Source organism: Saccopteryx leptura, chromosome 5 (genome assembly GCF_036850995.1).
Source record: "Saccopteryx leptura isolate mSacLep1 chromosome 5, mSacLep1_pri_phased_curated, whole genome shotgun sequence".
In the NCBI taxonomy this organism is placed as follows: Eukaryota; Metazoa; Chordata; class Mammalia; order Chiroptera; family Emballonuridae; genus Saccopteryx; species Saccopteryx leptura.
In genome coordinates, this window is record NC_089507.1 from 144,799,962 (window position 1) to 144,819,515 (window position 19,554).

General features: G+C 39.8%; 1 protein-coding gene across 8 annotated transcripts in view; it reads right to left on the reverse strand.

The window, feature by feature from the left end:
- Positions 1-19,554, reverse strand: part of MYT1L (myelin transcription factor 1 like) — a 364,482-nt gene that overhangs the window by 155,022 nt on the left and 189,906 nt on the right. For all 8 annotated transcript variants that reach the window (XM_066385811.1, XM_066385810.1, XM_066385808.1 and 5 more), the window contains one exon: positions 16,255-16,402. The gene's annotated coding sequence lies outside the window, so the exon portion shown is untranslated. The remainder of the gene's footprint in view (positions 1-16,254; positions 16,403-19,554) is intronic.

Below are 19,554 nucleotides of genomic sequence, written 5' to 3' on the forward strand. Positions count from 1 at the left end.
CAATGCAATGAGAGTGAGCATCTTTTCTAATGAAAGAACTCTTTGTAGCTTACCTGAAATATTTTCCCATATCCTTTGTCCATTTTTTGTTAGTGTTTTGTTAATCTTAATATGCTATTAAGTCTGCCTGTTTCTGCTATATATAAATGGTGTTGTTGTTTTTTGTTTTGTTGATTAATGAAACACTAAAAAACACATATGCATAAATGTCCATATTTTGAAAGTGATTTTGATTAAGGAAGATTTATTCATTTGGCTTCTATATTAATTATGTGTAAATTTAATACCCCTTTCAAGACCGTATTATGCTATTCATTATGCTTTAAAAAATGTCTAGTAATTTCTACCCATGAATTCTTCACTGGATTTAAACTGTTCATAAAAGCTACCCACCAGGTATGGCCAACATAATTTTTATCCTTGTGAAAGTAGAATATGTCCACAAGGCTAAGGAAAATGATACCTGTGAGGCTAATTGTATTTTGTTCCCAAAAGAAAAAAATGTACCTCCGATGACCATTCTGAAACTGTATAATGTGGCTACATGAAAATTCTCCTCTAGGAGTGAGGTAAAAAATTATATATTACTAAATAGTAGTATTCTTTGGCAGATATATTGTACAAGGTGTAGAATAGTGAATCAAGTGACAAGTTTCCATTGTCTGGGAGGAAGTTTAAAAGTTCAACACACTACTCTTTTATGATAACAAAAATTCAGCTAACCATGTATATATAGAAGGAACTGCTGACATCAGCAGACAAAGAGGTTTAATTGTAAAAGCTTAAATGGAAAATGTTACAAGTTACTTAAGGAGAATGTGCTTCTCTAAACATACTAATAAGGGCAGATCTTTATAAATAAAATGGTGCAAAATATTTTTGTCAAAAAAAGTAATGACCTAAGATAAGCATGTGAACTTTTATTGGGGAGGAAATGTGAAAATGACAAACAGTGTCGGCATTTAGCTTACCCATCACAACAACCTCCTGAGCAAGGCTGCAGGCACAGGGGTCCTACCAGTCACAGATTTTAGCAGATAATTATATTTTTAGTCTCTACAGGGAACGGACAAGGGGCCCTGCTGCACGGTGCAGTGTGATGCAGAGGACATGGGGGTCAGACCATAGACTGTAAGTTCCTGGAAGGCACAGACCACAGCACTAAGTTAAACTCCATACACACCGTACCTCCATGAGAAATGGTTCTGCTTTTTGTTTTTTTGAGAAATTTATCAGATAGAATACAATGTTCAGAGCAACGGATACCAGTCATCTCAATGCTAAAACTTAGCAGATGCCACTACCTCCCACCCCAGCACCTAAAAACAGTTCTGATGCGGTCAGGAACTGATATAGCTGACAGAGGGCCCACTGGATTTGAATGCGTAGCTTTAGCAAAATCCTGTGCTCTCTTGGCATCTGGATTTGGAAGGTTCCCTAGTCCTACTTCAAGGGGAAATAGGAGAAAATGGAATTCGAAATCTGAAATCCATGTGTGGAAAACCCAAGTCACCCTACAGCCTTCCCAGACCTGTGGGGTGCCAGGCACTGCTAAGACCTCCCAAACTCAGTCACCACAATGAGCAATGCCCGTGTGCGTGTAGAAGGTGGCTCACACAGCAGACCTCCATCCGTAGAAGCAGTACACTCCACCAAGCAGAGACGTTCTCTGGTGTCCTCCTGACTCCTGTCCTCCAGGTGGACCCTGGCTGTCTGAAGCCCTTTATAATACATGGCTTCCCCTATGTCTGAGTCTCTTTAAGTGACCGAGGGTCCCACATGATGTCGCCTACATCTCCATCATGCTTCAATCAAAACACCCACTGAAAGAGATGATTGTTCTCCATAAGGAGGAAGAAATGTCATGCTTTGCGATTTCCATCCCACTCCAGGTGGGAAAACTGGGATTAGCAATTTGTACCCACTTTCCATGAGAACAGTGGTGTATGATTTTGATATTATAAGTCATCAAGAATGCAAATTTCTATTTCCTACTAAATACCAGATAAATCAAAGCCCAAACTCTTCAGTTATTTTATTACTATCCACAATAGTTTATAACATCACATTATAATAGATATTGTTATAATGAAGAATAATGAGAGTCATAGACATATTTAAGCAATATGAATATGAATTATAAAGACAATTAAAAAACATTGTTTCATGATTTAGGGATGATCTTGATAAAACATGACTCAGAATTATTTGGTTGGCTTCCTGGAGATCCAAGATGGCTGTAGAGTAGTTGGAAGCTACACTCACCTCCTCCCAGGACCAAACTGAAATTACAACTAAATTATAGAACAATCAACCTGAATAACCAACTGAAGGCCAGCTGAACAGAAGTCTTATAACCAAAGATGTACAGAAGCAGCCATATGGAGATTGGTAGGAAGGGCACAGACATGACAAGGACTCTCCCTGCTCCTACAGGTGGCAGCTGATATTCTGGACGGATATTTCAGCCGTGCAGGTGTCCCCTGAGAAGTGTGGAGGCTGAACCCCAAGCTAGGCTTCCCCAGCCCAGGGCACCAGAGCTGGGAAGAAGCTCCATATAACATAGAGCTGTAAAAAGCAGCAGGCTTTCTGTCTTCCAGACAGAGGTGGGGAGCCCTCAGAGATGCTGTCTAGGAAGCCCGCAGAGATGAAAGCAACCTCTTAAAGGGCCAACACACAACATTTTCTTTACAGCCACTTACCCTGAGCTCTGGTGGAGGGAGATCTGAGTGGACTAGAGTCAAGGGAGGAGAGTGTGGGGTTATGGCTCTGGGCAGAGAGCTGAAGAAACAGCTTCCAGGACCCCTGTGCTGACCACATCTCCCATTCTGCAGGCACCATGTTTCTTGGGTGGAGCACTCTCCTTCATGCAGCAACAGCCTTGGGGAAAGAGATATGCCCCCCCTGCTGCACAGCCTTGGGGAAAGAGATATGCCCCCCCACTGCACTCCTTATCCCCCTACCCACTGCTGAGGAGTCAGCTGCCTTGAACAGGACATAGAGGTCTGAGCAGACTCAGTGGTGGTGGTGGTGGTGGGGTAACAGTGACTGAGCTGTGTGGCTTTGGAGTGGGGGTCATTCTCCCACATTCCCATAACCCTGACTGGTCTTTCCCTTCACAGGGGCTCCACTCGAACCACCCCCAGGTTTTTGTCAGACCTGCCCTTGGGCTCTGGCTCTGGCTCCAGAGGTCCCAACCGCCTGAATCCTAGTGGCTCCACACTGCCCAGGTTGGGGTAAAACTCGCGACAGACAAAGTGATGTGTCTGGGGTGGGGTCCACACCTCCCACCTCCCCCTCCCCCTCACAAAGAGTAACTAGCTCCATCCTCTCAACACCTGGCAGCCCCACCCTGCTGCATCCAATAAGCTTCCCAAGCCACATGTCCAAAAGGGGGTCTCGGCAGGCACTCGATCCTGTTAGGTGAGTTCTGCTTCTTGTGGTCGGCACCTGCACAGCTGCTCACACACCATGGTTGCAGCTAAGCCTCACAGTCAGCCTGCCTGAGGGTCAATGCCGTGCAAAAAACGGACCAGCTGCAATCAAGCCTCAATTACAGCATGAGGACCCACATACCTACACAGGGACATTCGTGGAGAACCCAGCTCAGGTGATCAAGGAGACTGCATCCTGGACCCCATATGACACCTACGACATAAGGCGACCCCATGAGGACTAGGAGTTATAGCAGATCTATCCAATAAATAGCTTAGGGTAAAAATTGCGACAGACAAAGTGATGTGTCTGGGGGGGGGTGTCCACACCCCCACCTTTCCTGAAGCCCTGACTGGTACCTCCCCCTCACGAAGAGTAATTAGCTCCATCCTCTCAACACAAAGAGGCAGAGCAAATGGGGAGACAAAGAAACAGGTCCCAAATGAAAGAGCAGGAGAAATCTCCAGAAAAAGAGCTAAATGAGAGGGTAGCAAGCAACTTATCAGATATAGAGATCAAAGTAACAGCTATAGGGATGCTCAGCAGCATGGAAAAGGACACAGAAACCATAAGGAAGGACTAGTCAGAAATGAAGAACACATTGAAAGGAATAAACAGTAAGGTGGATGAAGCAGAGAACTAAATCAGCAATTTGGAAGACAAGGTAGAAAAAAACACCCAATCAGAGCAGCAAAAAGAAAAAAAGCATTAAAAAAAATGAGGATACTTTAAAGCAGTGGTCCCCAACCTTTTTTGGGCCACGGACTGGTTTAATGTTCGAAAATATTTTCACGGACCGGCCTTTAGGGTGGGATGGATAAATGTATCACATGACCGAGACAAGCGTCAAGAGTGAGTCTTAGATGGATGTAACAGAGGAAATCTGGTCATTTTTTAAAAATAAAACATCGTTCAGATTTAAATATAAATAAAACAGAAATAATGTAAGTTATTTATTCTTTCTCTGTTGACCAGTACCAAATGGCCCACGGACAGGTACTGGTCCGCAGCCCGGGGTTTGGGGACCACTGCTTTAAGGACTTTTGGAACAACATGAAGCATAACAACATCTATATCGTAGGGACACCAGAAGGAGAAGAGAGAGAGCAAGGGATCCAGAACCTATTTGAATGAATCATGACTGAAAACTCCCTAACCTGATGAAGGAAAGAGTCACACAAGTCCAGGAAGCACAAAGTCCCAAACAAGATGAACCCAAAAAGGCCCATGCCAAGACATATCCAAATTAAAATGTCAATGTTTAAAGATAAAGAGAGAATCTTAAAAGCTGCAAGAGAAAGACTGTTAGTTACCTACTAAGTCTGTCAGCTGGTTTCTCAACATAAACATTTAAGGCCAGAAGGGATTGTATGAAAGAGTCAAAGTGATAAAAGGCAATGACCAACAACCAGGACTACTTTACCCAGTAAGAACCTCATTTAAAATAGAAGGTGCTTCCCAGACAAGAGAAAGCTGAAGGAGTTCATTACCACCAAACCACCAGTATTACAAGAAATATTAAGAAGCCTGAAAAGAGAAAGAAGGAGAAAGGAGAAAGGATAAAAGAAAAAAAAAAAAAAAAAAAAAAAAAAAAAAAAAAAAAAAAAGGAGAAAGGAGAAGGGAGAAAAATCAAGAGGAGGAAGAAGAAAACAGAAGAACATAATTTAAAAAAATAAAATGGCAATAAATACACCCCTATCAATATACTGGGGAACAAATTTTTTTTTTAATTTTCTGTTGCATGAGGTTTTAGACCTGTTTTTATATATTTCTGCTTCGCTGATTCTAAATCTGAAATCTGTTTTTTAGTGCATGCTCTAGTTTTTATGCAATTTTAATTTCTTTTTGTTACAGTTAATGGCATGCATTGGTTTTTAAATTGGAGTTAAAGGGCAATGACTCTTGGATTGAACATAACCACAAGGCAATTAATGTTTTACAAACATCACTTTTACATAATTGTAGGTTTTTTTAAATGTAAAAAATTACTATCTGATAAAAACACCCTCTTATTTTGTTTTAAAATTGAATCATGGCTTCTTTGAGTAGACATAAATGTAAGAATAATCCTGACACCTTCTGTTATATATGTGGCTGTTACACACTACAATGTCAAAGGTGCAATATTTTATCATTTGTGATATGTGCTTATATTGCCTATTTTCAAGTTCCCCTTGGCAATCAAGACAAGAATTGGGCTCCTCATATTGTGTGTCATAATTGTGAGGAAATGCTTCGTGACTGGACAAAAGGAAAATGCAAAGGAATGCCTTTTGGTATTCCCATGGTTTGGCGTGAACCTAAGGACTACAGCAGTGACCGTTATTTCTGTCTGATCCATACAAAGGGCATCGGCAAGAAAAAATGGTATATAATCACATATCCTGATATTCCTTCAGCAATACGACTATCCCACACTCTGAGACACTCCTGGTTCCAGTTTTCAATGTTTTTATTTCTTCTAAGGATGAAGAAAGTGAACATGGTGATCAAGTGTATTTTGATAAGATGCATGAGGAAATGGTTATAGAATCTGAAGGGTCTTCTTCTGATGCCAAGCAGTCATTAACCCATCAGCAGTTTAGCCAACCCGAATTGAATGACTTAGTAAGACATTTGGACCAATCAAAGAAAGCAGCTGAGTTATTAGCCTCCAGGCTTCAAGAAAAGAATGTACTTCACCAGTTAGCTAAAGTATCCCATTTCAGGAAGCATGAACAAATTTTTGTGGACTTTTTTTCCAAAGACAAACACTTTGTTTACTGTCAAGATATCAGTAGTCTTCTCAGCCAGCTAGGTGTTACCATTTACAGTCCAACAGAATGGCCGCTATTTCTTGACAGCTCTAAACAGAGTCTGAAATGTGTTCTCCTACACAACAGTAATGTTTATGCAGCAGTTCCAATTGGTTATTCAACTCATCTGTGAGAATACTATAATGACATAAAAATTGTCCTTGACTTTCTGAAGTATGAAGAGCATAACTGGATCATTTGTGTGGATCTTAAGATGGTAAATTTCCTGCTAGGACAACAGAGAGGTTTCACGAACTATCCTTGCTTTCTGTGTTTGTGGGACAGCCAACCTCAGGAGAAACACTGGACACAGAAGGAGTGGCCGAGACGTGAAGCTCTGGAAGTAGGGATGCAAAATATTGTGCATGAACCTGTAGTTAATTGAGACAGGATCATTTTCCCCCCACTTCACATCAAACTTGGCTTAATGAAGCAGTTTGTTCAGGCTTTGAATAGAGAAAGTGAATGCTTTCAACATATTATTTCTGCTTTTCCTGCCTTGTCTTTCGAGAAGATAAAAGCAGGTGTACTCGATGGACCTCAAATTCGAACCCTCATATGTGATGAAGAATTTGCCAGGAAGATGAATAAGGAGGAGAAAGCAGCATGGCAGTCTTTTGTGGCAGTTACAAAGAACTTCCTTGGCAACAAAAAAGCAGATGAGCTTCTGGTTCAAAGGATGCTGTTGGCTTTCTGGGACATTGGATGTAACATGAGCATTAAGATTCACTTCATGAACAGTCACCTTGATAAGTTTCCCGAAAATCTTGGAGCTGTTAGTGATGAGCAGACTACTGCTGGAGCATCAAATGATATTCTCCTCAATAAGTACACAAACACAAGGCTACAAACACAAATTTTTGCCTGAATAGAATTTAAATAAGTTTTGCGCAAATTTTATGATTAAAATAAGTGTTTTAATAGGTTCTATTTTGAAATTGTAGATAAATTCTGATGCAATCATATCTTTTAGTATATTAGTGTATTTACTGCATTTTATAAATTATTAAATTTTCATAAAGATGATGCCCAAGAAGACATTCTACTTCATTATGTTACACTAAATGTTGAAAATTTTACAATTAGATGAAAACCTAAAATCTTGAATTGCAAAAGAACTGTAGCTTACAGAGAAAAACTAATGCCAGATTTTATATCAGCACGCTCAAGTTAGGTAAGAACAAGTGTTTTTGTGGATGCAACAAAAATTTTGTTCCCCAGTGTAATCACTTTAAATATAAATGGCTTAAATGCTCTAATCCAAAGACAATGTAGCTGAATGGACAAAGAAATAGGATCTGTATTTATACTTTCTCCAAGAGACCCACCTCAGAACAAGATACAGACTAAAAGTAAATAGATAGAGAAAGGTATGTTATGCAAATGTAAAGAAAAAAAATCTAGGGAAGCAATACTTAGACAAATGAACTTAAAAACAAAAGACAAAGAAGGACACTACACAATGATAAAGGAAACAATCCAAGAAGAGGATATAACCCTTGTGAACATTTATGCACCCAACTTAGCAGCATCTAAATTAGTAAAACAAATCTTGATGGACATAAAGGGAGAGATTGACAGTAATACAGTCATAGTAGGGGATTTTAACACCTCATTGACATCAATGGACAGATCTTTCAGACAGAAAATCAATAAGGAAACAGTGGCTTTAAATGACACATCAGATCAGATGTATTTAATTGATATTTTCAGAGCATTTCACACCAAAACAGCAGAATATACTTTATTTTCACATACACATGGAACATTTTCTAGAATATACCACATATTGGACATAAAACATGTATCAATAAACTTAGGAAAATTGAGATCATATCAAGCATCTTTTCTGACCATAATGGTATGACCCTACAAACAAATCACAAGAAAATAACTGAAAAACACACATAGGCAGACAGATACTAAACAATGAGTGGGTTAACAATGAAATCAAGGAATAAATCAAAAGACATCTGAAACAAATGAAAATAGTATACAACAGTCCAAAATCTATGTGACACAGCAGGAGCAGTCCTAAGAGGGAAATTTATAGCATTATAGGCCTATCTCAAGAAACAAGAAAAATCTCAAATAAGCAGTCTAATTTTACACTTAAAAAAACACTTGTAAAAGAACAAAGCCCAAGGTGAGTAGAAGGAAGAAAACAAAGGTAGAGCAGAAATAAACAAAGAGAGTTAAAAAAAAAAGATCAATGAAACCAAGAGCTGGTTCTTTGTAAAGGTAAACAAGATTGACAAACTTTAACCAGATTTCTCAAGAAAAAAAGAGAGAGATAAATACAATTAGAATTGAAAGAGAAGCAACAACTGACACCAAAGAAATACAAAGGACTGTTAAGAAAATATTAATAACAACTACATGTCAACAAATTGGACAACCTGGAAGAAATGGTTGAATATCTAGAAACATATAATCTTCCAAAACTAAGTCAAAAACAATCAGAAAATCTGAACATACAGATTACAACTAGTAAAACTGAAGCAGGAATAAAAAACTCTCAACAAAGAGAAGTCCTGGACTGGATGGATTAACAGGTGAATTTAATCAAATATTCAAAAAACTAATACCTATCCTTCTCATGCTATTCCAAAAAAAAAAAAAAAAAAATTAAGAGAAGGAAATACTCCCAAGCTCATCTTACGAGGCCAGCAATATCCTAATTCCAAAACCAGATAATGACACCACAAAGAAAAAAAATTAAAGGCCAATATCCTTGATGAACAAAAATGCTAAAATCCTCAACAAAATATTAAGAAACAGGATCAAGGAAGACATTAAAACGATCATACACCAGGATCAAATGGGACTTATTCTGGGGATGCAAGGTGGGCACAATATCCACAAGTCAATTAACATGATACACCACATAAACAAAATGAAGAATAAAAACCAAGTGATCATAATAATGTATTCAGAAAAAGCACACAGAACTCCATTTATGATAAAAACTCTCAAACAAAGTGGGAATAGAGGGAATATACCTCAACATAACAAAGGCTACGTATGACAAACCCACAGCCAACATCATACTCAATAGGCAAAAACAAAAAGTGTTTTCCTTAGATCAGAAACAAGACAGGAATATCCACTTTCACCACTCTTATTCAACATAGTACTGGAAGTCTTACACACAACAGTCAGACAAGAAGAAGAAATAAAAGGTATCCAAATTGGAAAGGAAGAAGTAAAACTGTCATTATTTCCAGATGACATGATACCATACTTGGAGAGCCCTAAAGATTCCACCATAAATTTACTAGAACTGATAAGTGAATTCAGTAAAGTAGGAGGATACAAAATAAATATCCAAAAATAAGTTGCATTTTTATATATCCATAATGAACTATCAGAAAGGGAAACTCAGGAAACAATCCCATTCACAATTGCTTCAAAAAAAATACCTAGGAATAAATTTAACCAAGGATGTAAAGACCTGTACTTGAAAATTATAAGACACTGAATAAAGAAATTGAAGAAGATACAAATAAGTGAAAGCATATACCATGTTCATGGATAGGAAGAATTAACATCTTAAAAATGCCCATTCTACTCAAAGCAATCTACAGATTCAGTGCAATTTCTATCAAGATACCAATGGCATATCTCAAAGATCTAGAACAAATAGTTCAAAAATTTATATAGATCCAGACCCTGAATAGTACTAGCAATCTTGAGAAATAACAAAGGTGGAGGAATCACACTACGAGGCCATAGTAATCCAAACAGCATGGTACTAGTATAAAAACAGACATACAGATCAATGGAATGGAGTAGAGAATCCAGAATTAAATCCACATCTTTATAGCTAACTCATACTTGACAAAGGAGGCAAAAACATACAATGGGGTAAAGATAGTATATTCAATCAATGGTGTTGGGAAAATTGGATAGATACATTTAAAAAATGAAACTAGGACACCTTCTTAAACTATACACAAGAATAAACTCAAAATAGATTAAAGACTTAAAAATGTTAGACTGGAAACCAAAAAAATTGTAGAAAAAAACATAGGCAGTAAAATCTGGGGCATTTCTCATAACAATATTGTTTCTGATGCCTCTTCAGGCAAGAGAACAAACAAACAAAAAAATCCAAATGAAACTACATCAAACTAAAAAGTTTTTTTCACAGCAAAGGAAACCATCAACAAAATGAGAAGATAACCCATTGAATGGGAGAACACATTCACAAATAATACATGTGATAAAAGCTTAATATCCAAAATTTATAAATAACTTATAAAACTCAACACCAAAACAAACAAACAAACAAACAGAAAACAATTCAATTAAAAACCGGGCAAAGGACCTGAAAAGATACTTCTCCAAAGAGGACATACAGATGATCAATAGATATATGATATGAAAAGATGCCCGGCCCTGGCTGGTTGGCTCAGTGGTAGAGCGTTGGCCTGGTGTGCAGGAGTCACGGGTTTGATTCCCGCCCAGGGCACACAGGAGAAGGGCCCATCTGCTTCTCCACCCCTCCCCCTCTCCTTCCTCTCTGTCTCTCTCTTCCCCTCCCGCAGCCAGGGCTCCATTGGAGCAAAGTTGGCCCGGGTGCTGAGGATGGCTCTGCGGCCTCTGCCTCAGGTGTTAGAATGGCTCTGGTTGCAGCAGAGCAACACCCCGGATGGGCAGAGCATCACCCACTGGTGTGCATGCCAGGTGGATCCCGGTCGGGCACATGCAGGAGTCTATCTGACTGCCTCCCCATTTCCAACTTCAGAAAAATACAAAACAACAACAACAAAAAAAAGATGCCCAATATCACTAATCATCAGAGAAATGCAAATTAAAACCACAATGAGATACCACCTCATGTCTGTCAGAATGACTTTCATCAATAAATCAACAAGTGTTGGTGAGGATGTAGATAAATGGGTACCCTTGTGCATTGTTGGTGGGAAGGCAGAGTGGTGCAGCCACTGTGGAAAGCACTGTGAAGTTAACATCAAAGAAATTAAAAATGGAACTGCCTTATGACCCAGTAATTCCACTTGTGGGAATTTATCTGAAGAAACTCCAAACTCTAATTTGAAAGAATATATGCACCCTATGTTCACTGCAGTGTTGCACCATTAGAAAAAATGATGTGATATAATGTCAACCTAACAGTTTTACAAATTCACGGTGTGTGTACTATATATCCTTATATTCATATATAATTTTATATATATTTATATATAAACAGAAGATAATATATTTACATATATATTTGTATTTGATCTGCACATGTTTATATAATGTACATTAATGTACAATACACTCTAAGTGCACATGGAACAGACACAATAGTAACAATATGTCCAGTCTGCACAGGACACTGTCTTGGAAGTTATAATGTCTACTTGGGTTGAATCCTATCCATATCACTTACAACTGTGTAACAGTGGGTAAACCATTTATCTTCTGCTCGTTAGTTCCCTCTAATATAGATTCTGGATAAGAACAGCACTAGTCTCAGGAGTTTTGAGGACTAAGTGGTATATGCCGAGTGGCACTTTCCTACCAAGCTTGATACCTAGTGTATGTATACTTGATAAATATTTAGCTAGTATGATCATTATGTGTGGTCTACGTTCTTTTCATGTCATCCACCTCATTTGACCTGAATGTAACCCTTTTGCCGCTGTTTTATAGGAAAGGAAAGTGAGAGTTTGAAAGGGTTTGCTCAAAGGCATACAAATGGTTATTGGCTGTACTGGGACGAACCTAAAGGCATTTTTTAGCTGTTTTAAATAAATTTGTTTCAAAGGGTCAACAAGCACAGATTTATAGTAATTTCAGCAGATTCTTCCTTCTGACGCCTGGTATACTTTTCTTTAAAATAGTCGCCATTCAGAACAGAATTCAAGTTTTTTGGGAAACAGCTATTGGTTTTATTTTAAATGAAGTCGTTAGCATGGAAATTGGATGTGGAGTGTGATTTTCTCTCTGGGCTCCAGTTCAGAGGAAACTGGATTTCCTTGAGCACCAGCTGCAGAGACGCCACAGGTGTTTCAGCTCAGCAATCATTGTGGCTAATTGGGACACACGAGGACAAAAAAAAGTGCCCTAAATCTAAATCTTGTTCTTTGTGCTTCTACTTCTCTCACAAGAGCAAGACCCAAAGTCCTTCTTCACTGAGGGTGCTAAAGGAAGTGACCTGCTGTGGACAGGACATGTGACGTGGGTAGTGGGCATCCCCATAGGAAGACCTGGGAGTGTGAAGGTCATGGGACTGGGCTGCATTCAACAGCTGCTGCTCAGTGATGGCCGTTGGTAGTCCAGGCCCATCCACCTGAGGATCTCTGATGCTCAGCTCTACTCTAAAGATTAGGACCAACAAAACAACAATCCAGGGACCTACAGTTTGAACAACTGCACAGCAGCAGTTAAACTGGAATCAGACACCTGCCTGCAGTAACACTGAGTACTAGAGACACAAAGGGTAGTGGCTGAGGACTGGAGGCAGGTGGTAATCAAGTTCTAGGGTTAAGAGCAGTCTATGGACCCCAGGAGTGAAGCACCCTGTGACAGTCCATCTGAAAGGGCCTGAGATGGAGCTGTCACATGGTCCCTCTCTTGTGGACCACAGGAGCATAGAGCACACATCTTGTTGTGCGAACTACAGACTCAGATGGCTAGGAATTAAGTTTTTTTGTCCCAATATGTAGCTGTATAGCCAAGGGCCCATTATCCATAGGTCTGTGCCTTCATTCTTCCCATCTCCGGGTTTTGAAGTCATTTCCAGCTTTATCCATTGAATGAACTAATCTTATAAGACCCAGTTCTGGGGTCACCTCCTCTTCCAAGACATCTATGACCCTTCTAAGTCAGAGTGGAGGTCTCTACTCTGTCCTCCTAGGTCATCTCATGCAGACCTCTGTTGAGTCAGTGAGGAGTGACTGAGAGCCACACAGGGCCCAGGGAATGCGCCCTGGAATGCAGAGACGGAGTGAGGCAGACTCTGCATGGAAGGAAGGACCTTACAAGGCCCAGACCTTCTGTTTGTTCAGTCTGTGAGTTCTTTGAGGGCAATGAACAGCCTCTTCGTTTGTATACCTCCAGACAGGAGAACAGTTCCTGGTGCAAAATAAGTGCTCAACAGTGTTGACTGAATGAGAAACTGATTAATACACATTTACTCCTTGCTATCTTGACAGAAAAAAGGAAGTTGTGAGCAAACCTTTTTCTTTGAGTAATTTTTTTTGTCATGTCTTATTCTAACGCTAACTTCTGAATACTTTAATTCAGCTTGGACTGACAACTGAAATGTGAAGACTACTTGGAATTAGTAATTTGTGTCACACCTGGATTCCTACATAGACTGCATCTCTGTCCTGTCACAGACCACCTGAGCCTGCTTCAGGTGCTCTCATGGCTACTTACTAATTATGTCAGCTCAGGACAGTCACCTAAGTCCTCTGTCTTCCCCCTCACCTCTGAAGTGGAAGAGTGGTCACTTGGACCCCCAGGGTTTGGGGGACTTCAGTGCGGTCCCAGAGCTGCTGCACATGGAGGGCACAGCCATGGAAATGTTCATTTTACCAAACATGACACAGGCAAGGGGTTCACCACATACTCAAAACCCCAGGCCTCTAGTACTGCATCATTAACACTGAGGTGATCTCAGGTGACACCCATAGCATGATGTTTGTGCACTCCTCGTTAAGAGCAGTGGACTCCAGAAGTCCAGAGAAGCTGATCTCGCGACAGAGATTATGGGAACAATCCCTGACTCTGGTGGCTTTCTACTAAGGAATTACTTCTGGAGAACAAAAACCTTCAGATGGCTGAGTTTCAAGGAATTAAACAGAAATTGTATTTTCATCTTCATTGTGGAGTTCATAAAAGTCTGTATGTAACATTCTTACATAATTACTTATTGTCCATCAGACTAGGGCCAGAAAAAAGAACTATGCAATAAAATCTGATTTTATTTCACACTGAAAAGAAGAATTACTTAAGATATGGTCCATGTTCAAATTGGATAGGGAAACTCATTACTATAAAGTATAAAAACCTCTTTCTATTTCATTATAAAGTTGGCCATGTGATGTGTAGATTCATAAAATTCTCATCAAAATCCCACTGTCAATTTTGTGGAAACAGAAAAATCCATCCTAAAATTCATTACATCTCTAGAGACCCTCCCCCCAAAAGCCAAAACAATCTTGTAGAAGAACAAAGTTAGAAGTTTTATGATTCCTGGTTTTAAAACTTACTACGAGGCTATGGTAATCAGAACAGTGTGGTACTGGCATAAAGACAGACTCACAGAAAGCTGGAGCAGAGTGGAAAGCCTACAAATCAACCCTTGCAAATACGGCCGTACAATCTCCCATCCAGGGGCTAGGACCATTCAATGGGGAAAGGACTGTCTTTTGACCCAGCAGTGCTGGGGAAACTGGACATCCACATACAAAGAATGAAACTGGAGCCTTACTCACAATATGCATACTATAAAAACTAAAAACTAACTTAAGTAGATCATGCCTTAATATCAGAGCTGAAATTATGAAAACTCAGAAGGACGTGTAAAGGGAAACCTTCACAGAACTGTTTTGGCAATGACATGTTGAATAGGACACTGAGGCACAAGCAACAAAGAAACACCAGACACACTGGACTCCATCCAAATTAAAAACTTTTGTACATCAGAGGACAGGACCAATCAAATAAAAAGACAAGCCATGGAACAGGAGAAAATATTTGCAGGTCATATATCTGATAAGGGGTTAATATCCAGAATATATAAACAACCCTTACGACTCAACAACAACAAAACAACTCAATAAGGCAAATAACTTGAGTAGATTGTTGGCCAGAGACACAGAAATGGCCAAAAAGCATGTGAACAGATGCTCAACGTCACTAATCATTAGAGAAATGCAAATCAAAACCACATGAAATACCATTTCACACCCATTAGGATGGCTATTATTAAAAACAAAATAGGAAAACACAAATGTTGGTGAGAAACTGGACGCCTGTACACTGTTGGAGAAATGTAAAATGTTATGGCAGCTACTTAAAAAATTAAAAATGGAATTACCATATGATCAGGCAACCCCACTTCTAGGTATATACTCAGTATTGAAAGCAGCGACACAAACTGAAAGCAGCTATCAGTGCACCAGTGTTCACAGAAGCATGACTCAACAGCTAGAAGGTGGAAGCATCCCAAGTGTGGGTGGGTGAACAGATAAACCAAATATGGTCTACCCATACAATGGAATATTATTCAGTCTTAAAAATGGAGGACATTCTGACACACGCAACACCACGGATGAACCTCAAAGACAAACACTGAGTGAAATCAGCCAGCCATAAGAACAAATACTGTGTGATTCATATGAGGTCCCTAGAGTTTTGGAAGATAAAACTGTTCTAGAGATAGATAGTGTTGATGCTCACATGGCTACTACTGGACTGTACACATAAAAGAGATTAAAATGGTAAATTTTATGTTACACATATTTTACTGCAATTTAAACAATTCTTAAAAAAAAACCTTAATAAATAACCTGAAGTTTTGCAAGGAGCATGGCTCCCAAGGTGCACAGTGGCACCAAGAGAGGGTTATCAACAGTAAGTGACAGTAACCATTGAGGACCCTGGGCCATGCCAGTGAGGCCCTAATTCAAGACCTGGCTAATTTCTTTAAAGAGAAAATGTCACTAAACAGAACTAAGTGTAGAAATGGGATCTGATTTCAAACGGGCCTCTGTACCATTCATTGTCAAAGGGTGATCAGACCCACTACTGTAGCTATGAACTTATTTCTAGTAAAGGTAATTGGATAATAGAAGGCTGCCTGAGTCTAAGTTTAGCAATAGATCATAAAATCTGGCTTTAGGTTGAATTTATTAAAATCTAGGGACATTGTGCTCTTTGGCAAACAAAAAACTCACCATTCACAAACCCATCTTTACACTTTTCAAAGTCATATATTTTAAGGTAATAGACCAGACACCTGTCTGCACATAGGCCTGGACTAGGACAGAGAATCATTACCTTTACGTGTCTCCTCGGGCAGCCATGTGTCTGCAACACCAACCAGAACCTTCCTTGACGGGTTGTTGTTGATAACTCGAGAGACACAAACACTTGACTGGGTTTGATAACTACATTTTCCCCCCTCTTCCGCCAGATGTGGGTCACTCTAGAGAAAAACAGAAAGGCAGAGAAATGAGGTTTATATTCATAATGAAACAAAATTCCTGCAGGAGGGGTGTGTGTGATTCTTGGGGAGGTTTGCACTCGAAGACGGTAGGGTCAGAGCCAACAGGCCAAGTGCACAGGCTCATGCAAATGCTGCAAGGGTCCTGGAGATTCCACCTCGATCACACCAGTTCATTTCTGGTAAGTGATTCAATAAAGAAAACTCCTTCAGAAAGCTAAGTTACTGTTTGTGATGTAAAAATGACACAAAACTGTGAACATGCTCTTACAAAACAATTAATAGTTACTTTTGAGACTGAGTCTAAAAAGTGTAGAGGCAGATACTTAGAGGCTGGTCAGAGAAGCATATATGTGTCTGTGCATCTATACATGACTTATTTCATCAGCAGGTGGTCACTCGTGTTTTTATTTGTGTCTTTCTCCACCCTAAAGACAGAAAGCAAGCTGTAGTCCTTTCCAGCAAAAACACTTTAGAGCATGTGAGTTGCTAATTAAAAAAGAAAACAAAATACAACCTCTTAAGTCAGTGGTTCTCAAACTTTTTGAAGTTGGGGCGCATTTAAAATCCTACAAATAATTGTAGGCGCACTATAGAAAAATCTAAGAAATATGTTATAATAATTAAGTCAAATATTAAAGAAAAAAATATAAAGTCCAAGTGTGCTTTTATGGTAATTAAATGAAATAAATAGGACAAAATTAAATTTATTATGACATTAAAAAACATTTTTATGTTACATTTTTTTAGTTATGCTTTTTAGAATTCATAAAAAAGAGGGGTTAAAAAATTTAAAAAATGACAAAAAGTTATCTTTTAATATATATAGATACATTCTTAGTAAGATTTAGTAAATTCGGCAGGTCCTGGAGCAAATGTGTTAAGATTTTTCATTCTTGTGTTTATGAGAAACATGAGCCTGATGTGTCCTAGTGATTTCTTCAATGTTTGAAAGGCAAAAACTCATTTCCTCTTCAATACATTGAAGAATTCCTCTCTTTTTACTCTTAATTGTGTTGAGTGCAGAAAACCCCCACCATACATATCATCTTAACTTGACACCAAACAAAGGATAGAAGAAACTTGCCTCCAGTCTTTCCAGGGAACATGGGGGGTAGTGTAAACAATCCAGCACCACAGCTTAACAGCCTTTTGCAACCTAATCAGGCAAGTGAAGTGGGGGGGTTGGGCAGACTGTCAGCTTACAGCTAATTTCCCACACTTCTGTCCCCCAAAAATCTAAACTCCAAAACCCCTGTTGGTTTTTTGGTTCCCAACAGGTACATATTTCTCTGGAATACCATAGGGCGCACCTGGAAATCTTCTAGGGCATACCAGTGCACCCTGGCGCACACTTTGAGAACCACTGTCTTGAGTGATAATTTAAATTTTTATTGGTTGTAGCTATAAAGGAACACCCAAATAAAGTGTTTAAAATGGGCCTTATGCATAATCTCCTATTATTAATATTTATATAGTAGGCACCGTTATTTTTAATATATTCTGAAATATTACTAAATTGGCTAAAAATGGTTCAGATGGTATTCAATATAGTGGTTTTATGAAAATGCATGTTAATTCTCACCATATGAAGAACTTCAAATAGACAAATTTAAATAAGTCTTATAAATGAACCAACGTGAAGGAAAATGATTGAGAATCTATAGGCCCTGGCCGGTTGGCTCAGTGGTAGAGCATCGGCCTGGCGTGCGGGGGACCCGGGTTCGATTCCCGGCCAGGGCACATAGGAGAAGCGCCCATTTGCTTCTCCAACCCCCCTTCCTCTCTGTCTCTCTCTTCCCCTCCCGCAGCCAAGGCTCCATTGGAGCAAAGATGGCTCGGGTGCTGGGGATGGCTCCTTGGCCTCTGCCCCAGGCACTAGAGTGGCTCTGGTCTCAACAGAGCAACGCCCCGGAGGGGCAGAGCATCGCCCCCTGGTGGGCAGAGTGTCGCCCCTGGTGGGTGTGCTGGGTGGATCCCAGTCGGGCGCATGCGGGAGTCTGTCTGACTGTCTCTCCCCGTTTCCAGCTTCAGAAAAATACAAAAAAAAAAAAAATTAAAAAAAATAAAATTAAAAAAAAAAAAAGAGAATCTATAAATAGGATTAGATGTTAAAGATCAGAACCATTCCATCTGATACATTGCCAAAAGCATGTTAAAAAAAATCACACTTTTGTAAAATATTAATTTACACAATGCTGTACTCATCTGGTAATCCTAGGAACTCGCCTCTATCACTTTAATCATTTGCATAATGTTTTCTAGACTGATCACAGGAGTCGCCATCTTTTGAGGGAATCCTTGTTCTGGGAAGACAGCACAGAGGGACCTAGAGACACTTAGGCTTACCCTGTGGAGAGGCTTGTATCCTCACAGAAAATAGCTGAAAAGTCAGGTTTTCCATTGAAGCGGTCAAATAGTGACAAAATAGAACTTTGTGAACAAAATGACAGGTCATGTGTGTGCTCCATGTCCCCACACACATGTTCACCAATCAGGGAGTTGAAATGCCCTTCCTATTTCCCATGCAGCGCACTGTGTCCTGTTCTTTTCTTTTCGTGGAGGCTGCTCTTCCACATGTTATCGTTGCTATCCTCCCGTCCTTGGGTGACAGGGTGGCAGGCTCCTTTCCTGTTCCCCTTGAGCTCACCTGCAGACATGAGACACCTGCCCCTCTTTTGGAAGAAAGCCCATTAGGGGAATGGTCAAGGAAGCCACCCCTCCAAGGTGCATTTTCATCTGGAGTCGCTTGTGAGCTTTCGATGATCAAGTTACTGCCAACTAGATCACAGGCTAAACACCCTTGAAGGGCAGATGCTGCCACTTACACACACACACTCACACACACATATTCTGATTTAAGACAAGTGGTATGTAAATACAGATTTATTTTTTAAAGTACCATTTCAAGTCCTGGCTGGTTGGCTCAGTAGTAGAGCATCAGCCCAGCGTGTGGAAGTCCCAGGTTCGATTCTCGATCAGGGCACACAGCAGAAGTGCCCATCTGCATCTTCACCCTTCCCCCTCTCCTTTCTCTCTATTTCTTTCTTCCCCTCCCGCAGCCAAGGCTCCACTGGAGCAAAGTTGGCCCGGGAGCTAAGGATGGCTCCATGGCCTCGCCTCAGGTGTTAGGA